This window comes from Panthera tigris, chromosome B4, assembly GCF_018350195.1.
Source record: "Panthera tigris isolate Pti1 chromosome B4, P.tigris_Pti1_mat1.1, whole genome shotgun sequence".
In the NCBI taxonomy this organism is placed as follows: Eukaryota; Metazoa; Chordata; class Mammalia; order Carnivora; family Felidae; genus Panthera; species Panthera tigris.
Window position 1 is genome coordinate 30,429,225 of NC_056666.1, and position 25,214 is coordinate 30,454,438.

The 25,214-nt window shown below is 36.6% G+C and overlaps 1 long non-coding RNA gene across 1 annotated transcript; it reads right to left on the minus strand.

Annotated features, from left to right (window-relative positions):
* Positions 1-312: 312 nt before the first annotated feature.
* Positions 313-25,214, minus strand: LOC122240580. Its single transcript, XR_006220367.1, has 4 exons — positions 25,138-25,214; positions 23,159-23,266; positions 13,077-13,264; positions 313-1,404 (listed from the first exon to the last, which is right to left on the minus strand). It is a non-coding gene; the product is annotated as an uncharacterized LOC122240580 (long non-coding RNA).

The window sequence follows — 25,214 nt, forward strand, 5'->3', positions numbered from 1 at the left end:
ACATTCCATTGTCTCTCTGTTTAGCATACAGCAAAGACTTATTTGTTAATGAGTTCTGTTTGTGAAGGAGATTTTGTATGCAATTTAGAAAAAAAAAAATGTGAAAACCCCACAAATAGAAGAACCATCATTTCAACATTAATATAATTCTCTTTCCCACCCATTTCTCACAATCATGTACTCTTGATATATTTAATCTTTTGCAATGGTTCCCATAGCAACTCCTCCTGGTAGTGGCTGAGCTGAAGGCTACTGGAGTCTTGAAACCCAGCCCTGCCCTGGGCACTTTTTTTTTTTTTTTTCTTTTCTCTCTCTCTCTCTCTCTTTCTCTTTTCATTTATTTGTTTATATTAAACCTTGGATATCTTAGAACTGTCCTTGTGTTGGCCATCAGAATCCTGTCAGAGATGAGAACATAAGGCCTTTTAAGGACAAAAGATATGTTATTTTTGTTGTGTTTCATTTTTTGGTTTTCAAAGCAGAGGCCCTGATTCTTTTAAATCTGCTCTCCATCACCACTTGCAAATTTCCTAACAGCACTTCCAAACAGGAGGAGAGGCTCCTCAAAGAGGCATTAATTAAAATGCATCCCTAAAGAGTGAAAACATCACCTCTGCTCTGCCCTCAGTTCTAGGGTGACCAGGAAAACAAGATGCTGAAAATCCTGTATAAAAATTCATGGGGTGACACAAGCCGGGTGTGCAATGGCAGCATTGGGACTGCATAATGCTCAAGAATTCAAATGGTAGGACATACTTCTCATTTCCTTCCTGCAATTTGTTTCTCTGCCCCCAGATAATACCAGCTCTGAGGAGTGGGCTTGGGGACTTGAAAATCAAATATTATTATTAATCACTGTAATTACTTTTCTTGGCCCAACTGTGGGGCTGGAAGCAAATGAAATTCTCTTGAGTGCTGTCTTAACTGAAACATGTTGCTGAGCCATGATTACCTCATCCTTAGTCATCTTAAACTAGAAAGAGTGTTACTGCAAAAAAATTTCTTCTAAAATATAACTGAGCCTGCTTATTTACATACGCAACTTATAAAAGACACAGCACTTTTTCCTAAAGATGAAGATAAGTCTTGCCCCTGACTCCCAAATGTCCAAAAGATGTCAAGTCAATAAAATGAGTTTAAAAGTTACTTAGACACCTCTGCGGGAGAATACATTTCTGTTTACCAGTCGAGCAAGATTAAAAGTTCAAAGTTAATAATACTTAAGCATCTTGTTTGAAATTAGAACAATGATACTTCTAATAACTTAGTGGTAAATTCTCTTTTCTGATAAATGTACATCTGGGCCTTAATCGTTGCAAAACTCTGTAGGGTGCCATTCACATTGGAAAAGTCGTGGTATTTATTACGACCATTCTCCAGCAGATGGAATTAAAGAATTTTGATCTGAAACAAACCAAAAACAGCATATTATGACAATTTTCTGTGAGTGGAAGGTAAAAAATCCTGAGGAAAGTATACCTTTTTCTAATTTACACAGAAGCAAATACTAACTATATTAAACGCATTCCATTTAAAGCCATCAATATGGGCTACAGTGCATACCACAATATTTTGACTGAGATTTATGATCAGATGAAACTATTAGTTATTTTTGTGCTATACTCAACAATGATTTGAAATTGTTTAAATTTTTCAACCAGCAGATTTACTATTAGCCAGTCAAGTTTCAGACCACATGAATGCAGTATTTTGACCATTTATTAAAATGTCACTGTGACTTAGCCTTATGGGTAGCACAAAACCCAAACTTTCATTTTGTGGTCTAGTTTAGACACCCTGCATTCTTATGTAATTTGGGGCACATCCTTACCCATCCAGCCTAGTTTCTTCACCTAAAAAAAATTCTTACAGAATTCCTAAGATCTCGAATATATAATTGCATTGTAGTTAAAGACACACAGCCTTAAAAAAAATAAAAAGACTTGTATTTTATAGGACAAATGGTAGCATATGAAACACTCAAATCAGTCAAACACTATTTTTTTGGGGGGGGATATATATTGAGGTATAACTGACATATAATAAACTGCACATAATTAAAGTGCACAATTTGATAAGTTTTGATTTATGTAATACCCATCATCACCACAATCAAGGTAATGAACGTATCCATGACCCAGATAAATTCCTCATGTTCCTTTGTCATCCCTTCTTCCTGTCCTACCCCTCCTCCATCCCCATACCAATTCCCAGGCAAACACTGATCTGCTTTATTTCACTATAGAATTGCCCATATTTTCTAGAATTTTATATAAATACAATTACATAATATGAACTCTTTTTTTCATCGAGCTTTTTTCACTCAGAATAATTGTTTTTTCTATTTCCATGAGAAACTCATTACTAGAAATGTTGGATTTGAATCCATGAAGACCACCATGTGTCTTAAGACATCTGAAATATACCCTCATTGATTATTAACAATGTATTTTCTGTTGATTTTCAGAAACACAGTATCAGAATTGTCTGAATTTTAATAAAGAACAATATTATGGGACCACCTGGGTGACTCAGTTGGTTGAGCCTCCAACTGAATTTCGGCCTCAGGTCATGATCTCAAGGTGGTGAGATTGAGCCCCATGTTGAGCTTCACACTGAGGGTGGCGCCTGCTTAGGATACTTTCCCTCTCTCCCTCTCTCTCTGCCCCTGCCCTGCTCACACACACTCTAAATAAATAAATAAATAAATAAGAACCATATTATGAAATCAAGTGAGAAGACCTCAACTACTAGAAGGTAAGGACTCTTAGATTTCTTCTGTCTCTAATGCCTTAGTATTTGTTTTACTTAACAAGCAATAGTCACTGTTTTTTTAATTAAGATTTAAAAAATCTTGGAGTGCCTGGGTGGCTCAGTCTGTTAAGCGTCTGACTTCAGCTCAGGTCATGATCTCGCGGTCCACGAGTTCGAGCCCCTATCGGCTCTGGGCTGATGGCTCAGAGCCTGGAGCCTGCTTCCGATTCTGTGTCTCCCTCTCTCTCTCTGCCCCTCCCCCGTTCATGCTCTGTCTCTCTCTGTCTCAAAAATAAATAAACGTTAAAAAAATAAATAAATAAATAAATAAAAATCTTTAATTCCAGTGTAGTTAACATACAGTGTGATATTTGTTTCAGGTGTATATAGTGATTCAACGATTCCATACATTACTCAGTGCTCATAATGCTAAGTGTACCCTTAATTTTCTTCACCTGTTTCACCATCCCCTACCCACCTCCCTCTGGTAATCATCAGTTTGTTCTTTATAATTGAGAGTCTGTTTCTTGGTTTTTCTCTCTCTTTCTTTCTCTTTTTTTTTCCTTTGCACATTTGTTTTGTTTCTTAAATTCCACATATGAGTGAAATCATATAGTGTTTATCTTTTCACGTAGCATAATTCTCTCTAGCTCCATCCACATGGTTGCAAATGGCAAAATTTCATTCTTTTTTGTGGCTGAATAATATTCCATTATATATATAATATTCCATATATATATATATATATATATTCCACATCTTCATATATATGTAATATTCCACTTATTCATATATATATATATATATATATATATATATATATCACTTCTTCTTTATCCATTCATCTATCAATGGATACTTGGGCTTTCCATAATTTGGCTATTGTAAATAATGCTGTAATAAACATTGGGGTGCATGTGTCCTTTTGAATTAGTGTTTTGTATTTTTTTTAATGTTTGTTTATTTTTGAGAGAGAGAGAGGAGGGACAGAGAGAGGGAGAGACCAAGGATCCAAAGTAGGCTCTGTGCTGACAGCATGGAGTCCAGTGCAGGCTCAAACTCATGAACCATGAGATCATGACCTGAGCCGAAGTGGGACACTTAACCAACTGAGCCACCCAGATGTGCCAGTGTTTTTGTATGTTTTGGGTAAATACCCAGTAGTGTGATTACTAAATCATAGGGAAGTTCTATTTTTAACTTTTTGAGGAATCTCCCTACTGTTTTCCACAGTGGCTGCACCAGTTTGCATTCTCACCAATAGTGCATGAGTGTTCTTTTTTCTCTATATTCTCACCAACACTTGTTATTTCTTGTGTTTTTTGACTTTACTCATTCTGACAGGTGTGAGTGATATCTCATTATGGTGTTGATTTGAATTTCTTTGATGATGAGTGATGTTGAGCATCTTTTCTTGTGTCCATTGGCCATCTGGATGTCTTTGGAGAAATATTTGTTCATGTCTTCTGCCCATTTTCAATTGGATTATTTGTTTCTTTGGGTGTTGAGTTGTGTCAGTTCTTTGTATATTTTGGATATAACCCTTTAATGGATATGTCATTTGTAAATATCTTCTCCCATTCAGTTTTGATTGTTTTCTTTGCTGTGAAGGCTTTTATTTTGATGTAGTACAAATAGTTTATTTTTAATTTCTCTTGCCTCAGGAGACATATCTAGGAAAATGTTGCTACTGTTGATGTTAAAGAAGTTACTGCTTATTTTTTATGATTCTTATGATTTCTAGGTTTTACATTTATGTCTTTAATCCATTTTGAATTTATTTCTGTGTATGATGTAAGAAAGTGGTCCAGTTTCTTTTTTCTTTTTTTTGCATGTAGCTGTACAGTTTTCCTAGCACCATTTGTCGAAGAGACTATCTTTTCCCCATTGGATATTCTTTCCTGCTTTGTCGAAGATCAATTGTGGGTTTATTTCTGAGTTTTCTATTCTGTTCTATTGACTTATGTGTCTTTTTTTGTGCCAGGAATATACTGTTTTGATTACTATAGCTTTATAATATAACTTGAAGTCTGGAATTGTGATGCCTCCAGCTTTGTTTTTCTTTGTCAAAGTTGCTTTGGCTATTTGGGGTCTTTTGTGGTTCCATACAAATTTCAGGATTGTTTGTTACAGTTTTGTGAAAATGATGTTAGTATTTTGGTAGGGATTGCATTAAATCTGCAGAGTGCTTTGGATAGTATTGAAATTTTAACAATATTTGTTTTCCAACCTATTAGTATGGAATGTCTTCCCATTTCTGTGTGTCATCTTCAATTTCTTTCATCAATGTTCTATAGTTTTCAGAGTACAGGTCTTTCACCTCTTGGACTAAGTTTATTCCTACATATTACTTTTTGGTGCAGTTGTAAATGGGATTGTCTTCTTAATTTCTCTTTCTGCTGCTTCATTATTAGAGTATAAAACTGCAACAGATTTCTGTACACTGATTTTGTATCCTATGACTGTACCAAATTCATTTATCAGTTCTAGTAGTTTTTTGGCAGAGTCTTTAGGGTTTTATATCAGTCCCTGGTAGGTTTTGGTGGAGTCTGCATATAGTGAAAGTTTTACTTCTTCTTTACTAATTTGGATGCCTTTTGTTTCTTTTTGTTGTTTGATTGCTGTGGTCAGGATTTCCAGTATTATATTGAATAAAATTGTTGGGAATTTACATCCTTGTCTTGTTTCTTAGTATGATGTTTGCTGTGGGTTTTCATATAAGGTCTTTATTATGTTGAGGTATATTCCCTATAAACCTACTTTGTTGGGAATCATGAATGGATGATGTACTCTGTCGGATGCTTTTTATCTGATCTTTGGAAATGCTCATATGGCTTTTACCCTTTCTCATAATGATGTCATGTATCACCTTGATTGATTTGCAAATATTGAATCATCCTTACAGCTCAGGAATAAATCCCACTTGATCATGGTGAATGAGTTTACTTAATGTATTGTTGGACTCAGTCTGCTAGTATTTTGTTGAGGATTTTTGCATATATGTTCATCAGAGATATTGACCTGTAGTTCTTTTTTTGTGGTGTCTTTATTTGGTTTTGGTGTCAATGTAATTCTGTCCTCATAGAATAAATTTGGAAGTTTTTCTTCCCCTTCTATTTTTTTGGAGTAGTTTGAGACTAGCTATTAACTCTTCTTTAAATGTTTGGTAGAATTTACCTTTGAAGCTGTCTAGTCCTGGACTTTTGTTTGTTGGGAGTTTTTGGTACTTATTCAGTTTCATCACTAGTAATCAGTCTGTTCAAAGTTTCTATTTCTCCCTCCTTCAGTTTTGGTTGGTTTTTTTGTTTCTAGGAATTTACCCATTTCTTCTAAGGTGTCCAAATCATTGGCTTATAATTTTTTATAATATTCTCTTACAATTGTTTGTATTTCTGTGGTGTTGGTTGTTCTTTCTCCTCTCATTTGTGACTTTTAGTCCTCTTTTTCTTTTTCTTTTTCTTTCTTTTTTTTATGAGCCTGGCTAGAGATTTATCAATTTTATTGATCTTTTCAAATAACCAGCTCCTGGTTTCATTGATCTGTTCCATTGGGTTTTGGGTTGTTTTTTTGTTTTGTTTTGTTTTTTGGTTATTGTTGCCATTGTTGTTTTTTGTTTCTTTGGGTTTTTTGGGTTTTTTATTTTATTTTTTTTTGTTTTGTTTTCTTTTTGTTTGTTTTATTTCAGTTTCTATATCATTTATTTCTGCTCTAATCTTTATTTTATTCCTTCTGCTGGTTTGGGATTTCATTTGTTCTTTTTCTTTCCTTTAGATATAAAATTAGGTTGTTTATTTGTGACTTTTCATGCTTCCTGAGGTAGACCTGTATTGACATAAACTTCCCTCTTAGAACAGCTTATGCTGGGGCGCCTGGGTGGGTCAGTTGGTTAAGGGTCCAACTTTGGCCCAGGTCATGATCTCACAGTTCATGAGTTCGAGCCCTGTGTTGGGCTCTGTGCTGACAGCTCAGAGCCTGGAGCCTGCTTCGGATTCTGTGTGTCTCTCTCTCTGCTTCTCCCCCCACCCCCTCTCTCTCTCAAAAATAAATAAATGTTAAAAAAAATAAGAACAGCTTGTGCTGCATCCCAAAGATTTTGGATCACTGTGTTTTCATTTCCATTTGTTTACATGTAATTTTTTTTTTTCTTCTTTGATTTCTTGGCTGACCCATTCATTGTTTAGTAGCATATTTAACCTCCAGGAATTTGTGCCTTTTCTTGATTTTTATTTGTAGTTGATTTCTAGTTTCATAGCCTTGCCATCAGAAAAGATGCATGGTATGACTTCAATTTTTTGAATTTATTGAGACCAATATCTAATCTATTTTGGAGAATGTTCTTTGGGGTGGAATGTTCTGAATATATGTTAAATCCATCTGGTCCAGTGTGTCATTCAAAGCCACTGTTTCTTTCTTGATTTTGTTTGGATGATCTGTCCATGGGTATAAATGGGGTGTTAAATCCCCTTTTATTATTGAATTATTATAGATTGATTCCTTTATGCTTGTTATTAACTGTTTTATGCGTTTGAGTGCTTTCATATTGGGTGCATAAATATTTACAATTGTTATATCTTCTTGTTGGATTGTACCCTCTGTTATTATATAGTCTCCTTCCTTGTCTCCGTTAAAAATCTTTGCTTTAAAGTCTATTTTGTCCAACATAAGTATTTCGGCATAATTATATTGAGTTTTATCCATGTTCTTACAAATATTGATCATCTATTTTTTTTTTTTTATTGCTGAGCAGTATTTGATTTCATGGAGATTCTAGAGTTTATTTATTCATTAACCTGTTGAACATTGCAGTTGTTTCTAGTTTGAGATTATTACAAATAAAGCTCTAGGAACATTTGTGTATAAATCTTTGTCTGACATATATTTTCATTTCTAGGAGTGGCTGAATCATCTAGAGTAAGTGTATCTTTAACTTCTTAGGAAACTGACAGATTTTTTCCAAAAGTGTTGTATGCACCTACATTCCCACCAGCAGAATTGAGAGCTCCAGTTGCTCCACGTCTTTGTCAACATTGGTATCATCAGTCTCTTTACTTTTGGACATGCTAATCAGTGTGTTGTGAAATGTCATTGTGGTTTTAATTTTCATTCCTTATGTTCAGCATATTTCCATGAGCTTACCTACCACCCATATATCTCCTTTGGTGAAATGTCTATTCACAATTTTTCTTCATTTTGTTTTTGGCATTTTATCCTCTTATCATTGAGTCTTGAAGCTTCTTATATTCCAAATATAAGTTCCTTAGCTGATTTGTGATTTACAAATATTCTTCCTATCGACGGCTGTCTTTGCATTCTCTTTGCAGCTCTTTTAAAGAGCAGAGCTCTAATGGGGTGCCTGAGTGGCTCAGTTGGTTAAGCATCCAACTTTGGCTCAGGTCATAATCTCATAGTTTGTGAGTTCGAGCCCCACATCAGACTCTGTGAAGACAGCTTGGAGCCTGGAGCCTACTTCAGACTCTGTGTCTCCTTCTGTCTCTTCCCTTCCCCTGTCTGCTCTCTCTCTCTCTCTCTCTCTCTCTTTCTCAAAAATAAATAAACATTAAAAAGCAGAGTTCTTAAGTTTATGAAATCTAATTTTTCAAACTACTTTCTTGTATGGATTACATTTTTGATATCATATGTAAGAAATTTTTGCCTGACCAAACATCACAAAGATTTTCTTCTATGAATATAATAGTTTTCTTATAGAAGTTCCATGTTTTTATGTTTTATATTTAGGTTATATGATCCATTTAGTGTTGATTTTTGTAAATGATGCAAGATGTGAACTTGTTCATCTTTGCACATATGGTTGTCCAATTGCTCCAGTAAAATTAGTTTGAAAGACTATCCTTGTTTTCACTGAATTGCCTTTGCAATCTTGTCAAAACTTCATTGACCATATATGTCCGGTTCTGTTTATGTACACTCCTCAAGATTTGTCTATTTTTTGATATTTTTTAAAATTTATATCCCAACTTGTTATCATATAGTGCAATAATGATTTTAGAAGTAGAATCCAGTGAGTCATCCCTTACATATAACACCCAGTGCTCATATCAATAAATGTTCTCCTTTATGCCCCATGCCCATTTAGCCCATCCCCCCCACCCACAACCCCTCCAGCAACCCTCAGTTTGTTCTCTATATTTAAGAGTCTCTTATACTTTGTCCCTCTCCTTGCTTTATATTATTTTTGCTTCCCTTCCCTTATGTTCATCTATTTTGTATCTTAAATTCCACATATGAGTGAATTCATATGATATTTGTCTTTCTCTGACTGACTCATTTCGCTTGGCATAATACACTCTAGTTCCATCCATGTCATTGCAAATGGCAAGATTTCATTCTTTTTGATTGCCGAGTAATATTCCACTGTGTGTGTGTGTGTGTGTGTGTGTGTGTGTGTGTGTGTGTGTATATGCCACATCTTCTTTATCCATTCACAAGATTTGTCTATTTATCTTTGCAGTTCTATCAGGTTTTTTTCCCTATAATTTGAAATTCTGTTATTAAATGGATTAATACTTACAATGGGTGTATTCTATAATGAATTGACCCTGTTATCATTATGAAATGATCTTCTATATCACTACTAATATCCTTTACTTTAAAAATGCTTTGGATGATATTAATATAGCCATTGAAACTTTCTTATGATTAGTGTTAGTGTGATATATCTTTTTCCATACTATTACTTTTAACATAATTGTGTCTTTATAGTTAAACTGTATTTCTTTCATGCAGTATGTAGTGATTCTTATTTTTTGTTTGTATTTTTGTGGTTTTTTTTTGTTGTTGTGTTTTGTTTTGTTTCTCCATCCAACAATTTCTGCCTTTTAATTGGAGTGTTAGGCCATTGTGTTTTAATGTAATTACAGATATTGTTAAATTATGTCTACCATCTCATTATTTATTTTTATTTGTCTCATCTACTTCTTCCTCCTTTGTCCCTTTTTCTTTGTTTCCTTTTTGATTCAGTATTTTAAAAATCTACTCATTTATTTAAGAACTATTAATTGAAATCTACTCTGTGTCAGCATTACTCTAGGCTCTGGAAATACAACAGTGAGTAAAAGAGAAGAAATCCCTGCCCTCTGAGACCTCTTCTTCAGCTGGAGAGATAACAAGGTGACCAGCATGGCTGGACAAGATGTGCAAGGAGAGAGTGGACAAAACTGAAGAGAGAGTTTCAATCAAGGGTCAGATCACATAGGGCCTTATATCATGATAGGGTATTTGGATTTTATTTTCGTTGTGATGACAAGCTACTGACAGGTTTTGAGCATGAAAGTAACATGATCCTGTTTACATTTTAAAATAATCACTCTGGCTGCCATTTGGCAAAGCTAGAGTAGAAGCAGGAAGTATAATTAGGAGGCTATTGCAGTTTTCCAAGAGAGAAAAGGATGGCTTCGAGGAGGATAAAGTTGTTCAGATGGTGAGTGGTTGGATTCTGCCTATATTTTTAAGGTAAAACTGACAGAACTTCCTGAGCAATTGGATTGGGGAAAGGAAAAAGAGAAACCAGGGATGATTTCTAGGGTTTTATCTTAACAACTACATGAAAGCTGGTGCCGTTTACTGCAGACGATTAGGTTTTGTTCTGGACATAGTAAGTTTGAGATGTTTATTAGATATTCAAATGGAGAGATCAAGTAGGAAGTTGGATAGGAGCCTGGAAGATGAGGTGGAAGATCATGCTAGAGACGAATTTTTCAGTCACCAGTGGGCTTGTGCAAACTTTTAAGAAAATATTTCAATTGTGATACTCCAGGGGGTAAAATTCATGTTCTTCTGCTGCAAATACGGTATGTTTCTTTGCACTCAAGTCCAACACACAGACTCTGCTAGTGACGGTTCTTTTGATCACATGCAACAGAAACCGACTCTGGATAGCTACAGCAAAAAAGGGTATTAATTGAAAGAGATTTTTCAATACAGTCTCAGAATCTAAGGAATATTAAAAACTATGACACAGAAAAGGCAGCAACCAAAGCCAGACCAATGATCTCTGTGATAAAAGTTTGAGGCATTATTATTAATAAAACTCAGGTCCAATGGCTTTAGGCCCAGTAGACTCATTGCAATGCTCTAAAAAGCCAGGAGAAGGGCCATCTATTCTCCATCTGTTAGAAAGAGGGATTGAAGAAATTCTTGCTACTCAAAGCATGGTTCTTGGATCAGAGCTTTTTGGAAAGCAGATTAGGTCCCACCCAAGACCTAATTGATCACAATTTGCATTGCAACAAGACCATAAAGCGATTAAAATACATGTTAATGATTAGGAAACACTGAACTAAATGATCTTCCAGCCATAAAATTCTCTGATTGTCTGAATTGGGCATACGTGTTCATACAGTAGCTATATCATGGAAGGTCTTTTGGATTCTTATCCAATATAACTTTAGAATTCCTTGTTAATTTGTTCATAGTGTTTTTTAGTGCTTTCTGTGTAGCTTTCTTGTTAGTTGCTCTGAGTATATATGACATATCTACGTTATGCTCATCTATTCATGCCAACATTTTTATCTACTTCCAGTGAAGTTTAGAAAATTTAGGTCCCTTGAGCTTCCTTGCTTTTAAATATTATTATCTTAAGTATCAGATGACGTTACAGTTTTTGTTTAAGTCATCATATTTGATTTCTTTTTTTTTATTTTTTTTAACATTTATTTATTTTTGAGACAGGGAGAGACAGAGCATGAACAGGGGAGGGTCAGAGAGAGAGTGACACAGAATCTGAAACAGGCTCCAGGCTCCAAGCTGTCAGCACAGAGCCCGACGCGGGGCTCACAGACCGTGAGATCATGACCTGAGCCGAAGTCGGCCGCTTAACCGACTGAGCCACTCAGGCGCCCCAAATTTGATTTCTAAAATTCATGAACAGAAGGATGGTATATTGTATGGCCATCTATTTCTGTTCTTCCCATTGTTCTTGCTGATGATTCCAAAATTTTTTTTATCATTTCCTTTTTGTTTACAGAACTTCCTTTAGTTATTCCTTAAGGGTAGGCCTGCTAGTGACAAATTATTTTAGTTTTTCTTCATCTGAGAATATCTTTATTGCCCCTTCATTCCTGAAGGATAATTTCACCCACAGAATAATCATGGTTGACAGTTCTTTTCTTTCAACACTTGAAAAATGTTGGACTGCTTTTTTCTGGCCTCTATGTTTTCAGATTAGAAATCAACTGTCATTCAAATTGCCATTTCCCTTGTAGGTAGTGTTTTGTTTCTTTCTGCTTGTTTTCAAGATTTTTTTCTTTGTTTTTAGCTTTCCGAAATTTAATTATGATATCCCTTAATGTGGATTTTTTTTTTTTTACTTTATCCTGTTTGCAGTTTGCTCAACTTCTTGAATCTGTAGGTTTATTTCTTTTGCCACAACTTTTAGCCATTATTTCGTGGCATACTCTTTTGGTCATACTTGCTTTTTCTTCTCCGTCATATCCACTCTACTATTGATCTTGTCCAACTAGTTTTTGTTTCTCTTTTTGCATTATTTAGCTCTACATTTTTCATTTAGCTCTTTTTTTTTAATCACTTTAATTTTTTTTTTTTTTTTTGCTGAGATTTTTTATTTTTTCATTTGTTTCCAGAGAATTTATAATACTTTGGTGAAGCATTTTTATGACGACTATCTTAAAATCCTGGCGCTTTGTATGTAGGTGATTTTTTTCTTTTATCTTGGACATTTTGACTTTTATGTTAGCAGACTCTGGGCCTTATTTAGATCTTTTATGATGGCAGGCAGTCATCATATTTAGGTTTAGCACACAGGCCCTGGCCTGATTGTGTAATCTATGGTTCCAAAGACAACTTAATTTTCAGAGCCATAAGGTTCTATTTTGTCTGCTGTTTTCTACTGGTACTGCTTAGAATGATGGAGTATAGTTTACTCAAACCCACTATAGTTTATCTAGCGTGTCTGGCAGGGAGAAAGGGATTACCTGTCCAGGAGAACAAGCAGACTTCCTAAACCAAGTCCTTATTGTGGTGGGTCCCCTTTCATAGTGCCACCCAGCCACTCAGTGTCTTTGGTGGAAGGTGAGAGGGAGTCTCTGGCTTACAGAGGAATAAGAATGCCTCCTGGGCTAGCCACTTTTTGCAGTGGGTTCTCCCTTGCTAATGCCTTCCAGCATCTTTATTTAGAGAATGGAGGCTTGGGTCCCCAGTGAGGAAGGTGAGCACTTCCCCTGAACACTTATCATTAGCAGGGCTCTCAGTTAATCTTCTTTGCTGGTGTTCTGAGCTTGCCTATTGTTGCTGGCAGGATTCTCACTAAGTCTAGGAGATGAATGAGCCTTCCTATAGCTACTTACCTGAAGTTGTGGTTCAGAAAAATGCCAAGTCTGAGTCCACTTCTTCTGTTAGGCAGGACGATTGTAAGATACCTCGATGCTACTTTTCCTGTAGCCCTGAGGTCCCTAATCAGTTGCCGTCCTTTTTCTGCCATTCAGAGTTCTCCTTTGTTTGCTTCTTACATTGTCTCCACGGTTTATATTTGTACCTAAGAGGGACAAAAGAGTCTATATCATTTTGCCTGGACCAGAAGTCTTTGAATTGTGTATTTTTTAATTGATTCTATTTACCCCCCCTGTTTTCTTATTAGTTATAACTCTCTGCAGCATTATTTTTGTAATTATTTTAGAGCTCATAGTATAGCACACATACATCTTAGTCTACCCTTCCCATGTAGTATAACCTTACAACAGTATACTTCCATTTCTCCCTCCCAGCCTTCATGCTATTGCCATCATACATTTCATTCCTACATATGACATACACCCCACAATACACTGTTATTGCTTTAAGCAATTGATTATCTTTTCAAAAGATATAAATTATAAGAAAAATCTTTAGTATCCAAAAAGTTGCCATTTCCTGGGCTCCTCATTTCTTTGTGTGGATACAGATCTCCATTCGGAGTCACTTTCGTCTGCTTAACAAACTTCATCATTTCTTGTAGTGTAGGTGTGTTGCTAATAAATGTTTTTACCTTTAACTGTCTGAATAAGTTTTTATGTGCCTTTATCTTGCAAAGATGTTGTTTTCACTGGTGAAGACTCTAAGTTGAGTTCTGGTCTTTGAGAATTTTAAAGATGTTACCCCACTGTCCTCTCATTTGCTTTGTTTCTGGGGAGAAAACTGCTTTTCTTTGTTCTTTGCATTTAATGTGTCTTTCTACTCTTACTGTTTTTTAATATATTCTCTTTTTTAATGTTTTATTTTACTTTTGAGAGTGAGAGAGAGAGAGAGACAGCATGCACACGAGCAGAAGAGGGGTAGAGAGAGGGGGGGACACGTACTGACAGCAGAGAGCCCAATGAGCTCAAACTCATGAACCATGAGATCATGACCTGAGCCAAAGTCAGACTCTTAACTGACTGATCCACCTGGTGCTCCTAGTATATTCTCTTTATCACTGGTTTTAAAATATTTGATTATGATGGAACTTGGTGTTGTTTTCTTCATGTTTCTTGTTTTTTTTTTTAAGTTTATTTATTTATTTTTTAGAGAGAGAGAGCATGAGTGGGGTAGGGGCAAAGAGAGAGGGAGAGAGGGCATCCCAAGAAGGCTGCACTCTCTGCACTCAGTCTGACACAGGGCTCAATCACACGACTGCAAGATCATGACCTGAGCTGAAATCAAGAGTCAGATACTTAACTGACTGAGCCACCCAGGTGTCCCCGTGTTTCTTGTTTTTAAAGTTGCTTGGATCCATTTGCTTATGTTTTTCATCAAGTTTGGAAATATTTTGGCCATTATTTCTACAAACAACATTTCTGTAATACACCAATTACACAATATTAGACCTACTAAAATTGTCCCAGAGCTCATTAATGGTCTCATTTTTTTCTTTCACTGTTTCTCTTTGTTTCGTTTTAAATAGTTTCTACTGCTTTGTTTCCATGCATACTAATCTTTTATTATGCAATGTCTAATCTGCTGCTTGCCATATCCTGTGTATTTTCATCTCACACATGTAAGCTTCATCTCTAGAAGTTTGATTTGGTTGTTTTTAAAAATATTTTTGGGGCACCTGGGTGGCTCAGTCAGTTATGCATCCGACTTCAGTTCAGGTCATGATCTCAAGGTCTGTGAGTTCAAGCCCCACACCAGGCTATTTGCTGACAGCTCAGAGCCTGGAGCTTGCTTCAGATTCTGTGTCTCCTTCCCTCTCTGCCCCTCCCATGCTCATGCTCTGTCTCTCTGTCTTTCAAAATAATAAACATTAAAAAATTTTTCAAAATATTTTCTATACCTCTACTTAATACATTCATTCTCTAGTTTTTGATCACATTAAATAGAGTTATGATAACCATTTTAATATCCTTGTCTACTAATTCTATCATCTTTATTAATTCTGAGTCCATTTTGATTTTTATCTTCTTTATATTTTGTACCACACTGTTTTGTTTTGTTTTTCCTAATGCCTGGTAATTTATGATTGGATACCAGATATTGTAATTCTTACCTTATTGGCTGCAAAACTTTTCTATAATCTTATAAATTGTCTTTTTTTTTTCCTGGGATGTGGTCAAATTGGAAATAGTTTGATTCTCTTGGGTATTGCTTTTAAGCATTGTTAGGCAGAACCAGTGGAGCATTATGTCCAGGGAGAATTTTCCTCACTACTTAGACAATACCCTTCTATATACTCTACTCAATGAACCATAAATTATGAGGTTTTCCACTCTGACTGCTGGGAATGGGCATTATTGTAGGCCCTAATTGAGCTCTGTGCATTTTTCATTCACATCCTTTTGACTAGATCTTCACCAAGCATGGGTAGTTTCCTCATGGACATGCACTGATCACTATTCAACTGGATACTTTTGGAGAACATGAAGCAGCTCTCCAGAGCTCTTTCTCTGCAACTCTCTTCTCTGACACTCTGTCCTATTAAATCCAACCCCCTCAATCTTCCTATGCTTCTAGGCCCCCCTTACTTAACTCAGAGAGTCTACTAGGCTCAGGTGTGGCTTCTCTTCCTTGCATCATAGCCTGGAAACTTTCTCCACACAATAAGCTAGGTCATTTTGGGATTCATCTTATTTGTTTCCTATGTTTCAATTGTCTCTTTTATTACCTGATGGCCTGATGTCCAATGTCTCATGAACTTTTCTTTTATATATTCTTATGTAGAAAAGTAACTAGAAATGAACAAGAGTAACTGGGAGGATAATCTTTAGGAGATATGTCCAGTAAGACTAGGATGGTACAGTAATGATGGGGAGAAGTGGATAGATTTGAGAGATATTTAGGATGTAGAACAACAATATTCGGTGACTGATGGTCTGTGCAGGAATGGCAGAGGAGGGAGAAAAAAGTGTTACCAGGTGCCACTGGATGTGTGGCGCCACTAACTCACTGATGCAGGGAACTCTGGAGGGGGAGCTGTTTTGGCGTGAAATAAATTCAGTTTGGAAAATGTTCACCTTTATTGTGCTGGCAAGAGTGTTTATGAAATGAGGAGGAACCTATTAAAATATAAAGTTAAGAGAAGAAATAGTGAAAAGGAAACTAGATTATAAAAAATAGAAGTAGAAGAAAAGAATAATTATCATGCCATTCTATGGGACTTTATGGATCATTTCTACTTTTATTTGTAAGGGCCACTAACTTGACAATTAGAAATGTAGAAGTTTCCCAATACTACATTATATGCTAACTAACTTGAATTTAAATAATATCTTGGAAGAAAAAAAAGAAACATAGAAGTTTCACTGACAATACTATTTCTAATATGTCAGTAAAAAATAAAAATGTCTTCAACTTCTGGTTTTAGAAGAATGTTAAAGATGTATATTAATAAGGATATTTCATAATGAATTCCTTACATGTTGTTACTTTTACATAACTGAAAAATCTGGATTCTCACCCTCAGGTTTTTGTGTAATAAACTGCCAAATTCTATCAAGAAAACACTGACTTCAAATGTGGATGGCAAACTGATGTCTGGAGAGGGGAAAGCATTGAGCCATATTGACAAAGCAAGGTATGAGAATTCATCTCAGCACTCAGAGAAAATGGTGGGCTTGGTTGTAACATATCAAAGAGAGAAAAAGGAATCTTATGGTATAAACTGAGAATTTCCAAATAGGTGAAAAATAATTATTTATACAGAATTCCTTACAAAATATTCACTCCACTAATAGTAATAATAAAACTAACATTCCTAATTCTAAAATCAGAAGTTGAAACCATTTTCATTTTTTATTGACATGTTAAAAGCAGACAGAATTGTTTCAGGCTGTGTCTAAATGATCTGATTATGAGCCAGCATCATAAGTGCAGACAGTTTTAGGCAGGAATAGCAAACACCTGCTGAACTCACCATCATGTTTAATATTGTACTGAATTTTGAGATATAAGATCACAGTTTAAGTACTTGTCTAACAAAGCAGCATCAGGCTTAAGACACTGACCTTTATTTGTCTAAAACATATAGAACACTCTCTCTCCCGTCAAAGAGCGTAGCTGTCAAATGCTCTGTGCGCAGCCACTAAACACTTCCAAGATTGCAAGTTGAGGCATGGATATTAAGTATACATTTAATCAGCTGGAGAAGGTGAGAAGAAGCATTACACTGACTAATTTCAGTAGTAACTGTAATGGGCTCTTAATTATATTTAGTGTCTGGTAGATTCATTCAGTTGCTGATTGCAAGACATAGTGGCAAATATTGAGCAGTTTACTTCCCTTTCTAGATGGTGCACATTTTAAAAAGAAATCCACATTCTCAAATCACGTTACTGTGGGTGTAAATTGGGAAACATCTTTGGAGGGCAATTTGGCAACACCTATGAAAACTAAAGTGTGCTTATATTCCCTTTGACCAACCAATCTGAATATGAAACTTTAGTCTAGAGATAATTTCACATGAGTGCACAAAGTATGAACAAAGATAGTCATTGCAGAATGGAGGACAATACCAAATATTAGCAACAGCCTAAATGTTCATCAGCAGGAAATTGGCTGGATAAATTATGGCATTTCCATTCAATAAAGTGCAGCTATAAAAATGAGACAGTACCTCTATATAAACTGATTTTGAACATTTTCTGAGATACATAGGTATGTGCAGAAAATCAAATAGAGAGCAGTGTGTAATACACTACTATTTGCATAAAGGAGGAGGAGTGAGTGTAAATACTCTGCATATATACATGTATGTTTGTTGAAAGTTTACACAAGAAGTGAGTAATCATGGTTGTCCATGGAAAGAAGTGGAAATGGGAAATGGAGGGACAAGGATGGGGAAAGCTTTACTTTACATGTGTATCCATATATTCTTTATATGCTTTGAATATTTTACTATGTAATATATAAACTATTGAAAAATTAAAAATTAAAAATCCATCAAATATTTAAAATTACATCAAAATCCATTATAAATTTTAACATAGCTTCAGGAAAAAAAAATGCTTGCTAGAAGATAGAGTAGAGGTACTTAAGAATGCACCAAATCCTGTTAAAATGGCATATTTAAAGGAAATTAGAAGTTTCTGATAAAACTAATGATCACTAAAAAGAAGTTGGAAATATAGAAACGAAGGAGTTAGGATATTTTCCTTGCTGGGCACATTAGCTTCAAATTCTGAGGGAAAAATTATGATAGCTTCCTGACAAGGAAAGACAAACCTGAAAGTCATTCTTCTTCTGTTGCACAGCTCAGACCCTCTGGTTAGCCAACATTTTATCAATAAACAGGTTGGCCTAACCAATAAGAGAAGGAGAATCAAGAAAATGAGAAAGGAAACAATGTGAAATGAAATTGTACATGCACAAAGGAGTATGTTTACTGGAATAAAATATTTTACCAGAATAATACCAGTCTATTTTAAAAATATTTTGTTGATTTTTCTATGAAATGAACTATAACTATCTATCAAAAATGACCTTCATTTGCATTATGTTTAAGTTTGTGGAAGAAGTTAGGGTATACACAGTGTATGCGATAAAATAGATTATGGGTGTAGCCACCCCTAAACATCCATACAAAGTTTTGTAGCCAAGGGGAAGAATATCTAGGCTACAGAGTGTACTTCTTTGTTAATTTTATTTGAAGATATAAAATCTAAACTTATAATTATTGTTTTGCATTTATAAATATTAGAAACTTTGTTAAAACTTCACTTTATATCTTGTAAAATATTTTTTTTAGTGATCCTGTCTTTCCATGTCTTAATGTATCAAGGGAGTGTTTTGTTTTGTTTTGTTTTGTTTTGTTTTGTTTTTAATTAGACCAAAAACATGGTGTTTTGTTTTCCCTTTTTGTCCACTTTTAACAATTATAAGCTGATGGACTAAAAGACCTGAGGAGAGTAGCCATCAGTTAAAGAAGCAAATCACCAGATTGAGGACATACTTCAAACATCAAATTGGCCTGGTCATGAATTGTCAGGGAGAAAAGTCACTTCTCAGATCAACAATTGTCTTCATCATAGTTTGATCAAATTCCACAGTTGTTGGATATTTTCTTGGGCAGATTCCACTCTGGTAGAACTTAACTCACTCTAAATGCAACTTGTGAGAAGATTAAAAGCATATGCTCTGTAACACTCACAGGTGGCTGCATCTTGAAGAATGGATGCTGATGCCAAAGACAAACAGCAATTTCCATGGAAGAAACACAAGGACAGAAGAAAAGGAAAAGCAAGACAAAATAAAAGGAGAGCATACATCAGATGATAAAAAATGTTCATATCTCCTGTCGGAACAAAGTCCTTTCCTTCTTGCCCTCTTCCCAGCCCCAAGGATAGCTCTCCTGCAGACCACAGACTCAAGTCCCCCTTCCAGTCACCTAATAAAAACCATTCTTGGGGCGCCTGGGTGGCTCAGTTGGTTTGGCATCAGACTCTTGATTTCGGCTCAGGTCATGATCCTAGAGTTGTGGGTTGGAGCCCCATGTTGGGCTCCATGCTGAGTGGGGAACCTGCTGGAGATTCACTCTCTCTCATTCTGCCCCTCTCCCCAACTCATGCTCTGTCTCTAAAAAATAAATAAATAAATAAATAAATAAATAAATAAATAAAAAGAAACAGTCTTTACCACTTTGCTCCCCTTTTGGGTATGTCTCAAGCATTCTACCCTGATCTTGAGAAATTCTTCACCCCACCTGGTAGCCATTTATGGAACATCTCCATACATGTGGTTTGTAAGACAGAAGATGAGTAATACATGATTCATCATCAAGCTCACTGTCGAGTAAATGTTTCGCAGCTCTTGACTCTGAAGCTAGAGCTCAATAAAGTTGAGCAGGCTTCAACACAATCATCTTTACTCAAAGGTCCTACCTGTTCTACTAACTAGCACTTTGACAAACTGCTACACTGAAGGATCTCCTCTTACTTTAGTTATTTTTTTTTTTTCTGTTCACAGATTTTCGGCAGCTCCAAATAGGGGGTATCTGGTATTTGTGTTGCTTTCTGTGATTCAACTAGGAAATGCTTTATCAGTGACATGAGGAATTAGAAGTATTCTTGCAAAACTCTCTCAGCCCTACAGTTGCATAAATGTATGACTCTGTCTATTGGGTAATGTCAGAGTGAAGCCATACTAAATTAATCATTCATTGATTCTACAACATATTTATTGAGTGTTTACTACATGTCAGATGCTGAACAAGGCCCTACAGATAAAAATGTGAATAAAAAATAGATCCAGCATTAAAACTGCAAATGACATTGAATATGAGTTGAATGTTGAATGGAACTAACGGGTATAGAAAGAAGATCATGTAAGTAAATAATGGGCTAAAATAAGGATGACTATTGCTATGGCAGACATATGCCTTCAATGGTGGAGTAGCGCAATGGAAGGAAACCTAAGACTCAGGGTCAGGGAAGACTTCTGGGAGCAGGTGGATCTTAAGAGAAATCATGTAGGACATATGTGAGTCTTCATCACAGAAGAGAGGGCAGATAACAGAGCAATCAGAAGTAGTGTGCCTGTTCTAGAGAGAACAGAACAATGTGACCAGTTTGTCCCCTGCTTTGCCCCCCTTTTAACACACAGCCTGCCATATCCTGTGCCATCAGTGGACACTGGTTGAATAAATAAATGTATGATGAATAATGTAGTTGTTTCATATATCTGTAACTTACTCAAAGAGCAGGGGAATGTTAAAGGATAAGGATTTTTTAATAATAAGAAAGTCATAAAGGGACCTACACATCTCTTGGAAAGAATTTGTAGTTTATTCTACAGGCAACAAGAACCTATAAAGAATTATCTGCCGAAACAGACATGGCAACATTCATCATCATTTTTCCTAAGCATTAAATGCCACATAGTGCCTGCTCTTGCTTCAGTCCTCAAGACTAGGTATGACAGCCCCTGGATGTATAGCTCTCAGGCACTACTGTGCTGGCACATCCTTGTTTAATGGAATCTTTCTGGAAGGAAACTCAAAAGAATGAGTATCAGACCATATGGGTTGGTACTGAGTGCAGACATATTCTCGATATAATACCTTGGGAAAGGAGAGGCATGGGGTCTGGGATTTTACCTTATGCACAAGCCAATCAGCTTATTACTATGTCATGGATGTTCACAGAAAGCACTTTCCTGGGTCAAAGACACTAGACCTTATTACAGCACAGCAAGTAGCATTAGTACCATGTATTTTCATTGGTTCCCTTGCCTCCCTAAGTCTCATGGACCCTGATGGATACTGTACACACGGCAAGATACTTTATAACACAGCTGAGAGACACAGTTTGGAGAACTCAACCAGCCTGCTCACTGTCTGGTGAAAGATGTAACCTTATGACTTAAGGTTGCCAGCCTCACATGCAACACTGAGCACTGGCCCAGTTAAAGAGCCATTAGAGTCTTCTGTCCAGCAGGATGTGTCAGAGCACGAGAAACCCAAGAATGGTGGTCTTTCTTTTCAGGAGACATACATTTCACACCTTGGGGGAAAAATGAAAACAATTTAACTAAAATTAGTAACTTGGGGTTTTCTTATACCTTCTGTAGGTATCCCTCTCTTCAATGACAGGCTGAGGGAGCAGCACAGTCTGCTGTGTATTTTGTTCTTCGTGACTTAGTAACAGTAACAGCATAACATGTTGTATTTATGGAGCACTGTGCATGTACCTCATGTGAATCATCTCATTTACTCTTCAAGCCCCATGTGATAAGTTCCATTGACTATCATTCCCATTTCACAGACAGGGCAAGTGAGGTACAGAGGTGCTAAGTGCTTGTCTAAGGTCACTTACATAGCAGAGCTGGGTTTTTAGTGAAAATCTGACTAATGGAAGTCTATCCAGAAGCTAGAAAGAAAAGTGTACACTTCAATATTATAATTTTTTTATAGATCTTAAAAGACCTGGCCAGCGACTAAAGGAGATTAGTAGCATGCATGATGTCTGGCAGAAAGGGAGCAGACTAATGATTCATGACTCCAGGATCACAGAAATTCCAAAGAGGATGTTATTTGGACATAGCAAAAACTCCTTCAAATCAGGTACCACCTCCTTCAGGGCATATGAGACCATATTAAATTTAATTTTAATTAATTATGTTTTGAATTTATTTTTCAGTCAGTAATTATTATTAATCATAATAATGATTATTGCCATTAAGTCTTTATTTTTTTAATGTTTATTTTTTGAGAGAGAGAGAGTCAGAGTGCAAGCAAGGGAGGGGCAGCAAGAAAGGGAGACACAGAATCCCAAGCAGGATCCAGGCTCCAAGCTGTCAGCACGGAGCCTGGAACGGATCTTGAATGCAAGATCATGGCCTGAACTGAAGTCAGAAGCTTAACCAACTGAACCACCCAGGAGCCCCACCATTAATGCTTTAAACTCTAAACAAAATGTAATCCATTTATTCAGGAGTTAGATTTGGTTGTGCAATGGCATAAATTTCAAGCCCTTCTGTAAAATATGAAGAAATGTGCCTTTAGCATTCTGTGTAAAACTGTTTGGTTAAATATATGTGTATGAGAAAAAAAAAGATTTATCCCTAAATAAAATCAAAGTTCTTAAAGGAAAAAAAAAAATGAGAGCCTACTCATTGTTTGGAAAATATTCTAAAGTACCAAATTGTTATTTCAGGACCTGTAAGCACATATTTCTGGTTCTGTTAATTTTAATGCATTTAGTCCTATAACTAACAAAACAAAACAAAACAAAACAAAACCTTCTCTTTAAGTAACCAAGGTGGTCCTGAGGATATTCATGCTTTTGCCACATAGGAATTGCAAGTCAAGTTCTCATGCTGGAGAACTCAGGGTGGTGAGTAGGATAGAGATTCTCAGAATGGAGAGATGAGAACCACAGGTGGATGAAAAAGTCTAATTTTGTTAGAGGTTATGTTCAAGGAATACGCTGAACACATCTCACAATAAAGATGTGCCTCAACCAGGGACGTGACTATGGCCTACCTGTGACTAGGGCCTGGCCTGAGTGAGCTTCTCATGAGGACAGTTCACAGGTGAGGGTGGTTTGACCACTGTGAGACAAGAGGCATTCCTCAAACGATTGTGCATTACCTAGGACAGGAATCAGATTCATTATCAAAAATGGGATTGGGGAGCCTAGGTGGGTCAGTCAGCTAAGTGTCCGACTTCCACACAGGTCATGATCTTACGGTTTGTGAGTTCAAGCCTCCCATTGGGCTCTATGCTGACAGCTCAGAGCCTACAGCCTGTTTCAGATTCTGTGTCTCCCTCTCTCTCTGCCCCTCCCCTCCTTCTCTCAAATAAATAAATATTTTTAAAAATGGGAATGGTGTGAAGACAGGGAAGTAGCAGCTTGGTGCTTCTCTATTCAGGGGTGAAGCGGAGGGTTATAAAAGGATCTTGGGGACAGCAACAGAGTAAGATGGTATAAAATGTCCATTGCATGGGTTCAGCACCTGTGTATCTGGGTGTCTTTCAAGGGCTAAGCAGTTCTCCTCCCAATACGAGTGCCTAAAAACCAGAAACACCATACTTGGCAAAATAGAAAGACCCAAAGCAGGAAAACATGAAAGACAGAGGGAGACAGATTTTTAAAAGGCTGCTCACCAAGGTTCTCAGTTTCCACACCTAACCCACTGGATTTGTCATTATTTATAACTTTTTTTTTAATGAAACTCTGTACCACTGCGTTTGGGAGGACAAAGTGTGTGCCCTGGAGGGGAGGATAAGAGGCACTGTCTACTACATGTACTTCAAGAGGTTATGCTCAGGGTGCCTGGGTGGCTCAGTCAGCTGAGCATCTGACTCTTGATTTTGGCTCAGGTTGTGATCTCAAAATTCATGAGATCCAGCCTCTGGTCAGGCTTTGCACTGACAGCATGGAGCCCGCTTGAGATCCTCTCTCTCCCTCTCACTCTTTCCCTCTCTCTCTGCCCCTCCCCTGCTCATGCACACTCTGTCTCCTTCTCTCTCTCTCTCTCTCTCAAAATAAGTAAATAAACAATAAAAAAATAGGTTATGCTCAGTGACAAAGATCTGATTCCAACTAAAGAAGGCTTCTCCAGGAAGGGTGTAACCAAAACCTTCAGTACACATACAGTTGTTTAGGCACTGAGATACATGAAGGTCAAAAAGGACACACATGTATCTACTGATATCCAATCATGTGAAATCTTTGGAAAGAACTTCCTCATCTCAGGTGAAGCCACCATGCTATCCTATCACTTCTTCACCACCCCACCTTAATTGTGAAACCCTTCTTGTCTGGATTCTTCATTCAATCTCCTTTATAGTTCCCTGGTTTCTTAGGTGAGGACCTTGACAGTCTCGAGTTACTTTAGAAGTACCATTGTAAAATCACAGGGAACAAAGCTAGCGTATGAGGCCATGTAGATCTTTGGGGGAATTTTTAGTTGCTTCCTTGTCTTTCTTTCTTTCTTTCTTTCTTTTGTTCTTTTTCTTTTTTTTCTTTCGAGAGAGAGGGAGAAAGCATGAGCAAGGAAGGGGCAGAGAGAGAGGAAGAGATGATGGAATCCCAAGCAGTCTCCACACCCCACCAGATGCAGGGCTCAATCCCACATCAGTGAGATCATGACCTGAGCCGAAATCAAGAGTCAAACACTTAACCGACTGAGCCACCCAGGTGCCCCTAGTGGCTTTCTTTTCTCTTTTCTTTTCTTTTTTTTTTTTTGTTTACATTTCATAACATGAAAAATAGATTAGGTTCTTAGTTTAAAGTATTCAGGACCAAAATAGGAGATAGGTACCTTTCCTCACCTTTAGTTGGACTCACTGCCATTTATGGACAGTATTTAGCGTTAAGAATCAGTGAATTATATAATTAACACTCCAGAAAAGCATTCTTATGGCTGAGAGGAGTCTCACTGTATGGAACACCACATATTTTTAGACTATTCTCACATGCACATGTCAATGAAAGAAAACAATCACTGGTAACATACCACAGGACAGCTCAAGAGCAAATCAGAAACAGTAACAGAGGCACAGGATTTTATAACCAGGGGCTGTCACCTTATTA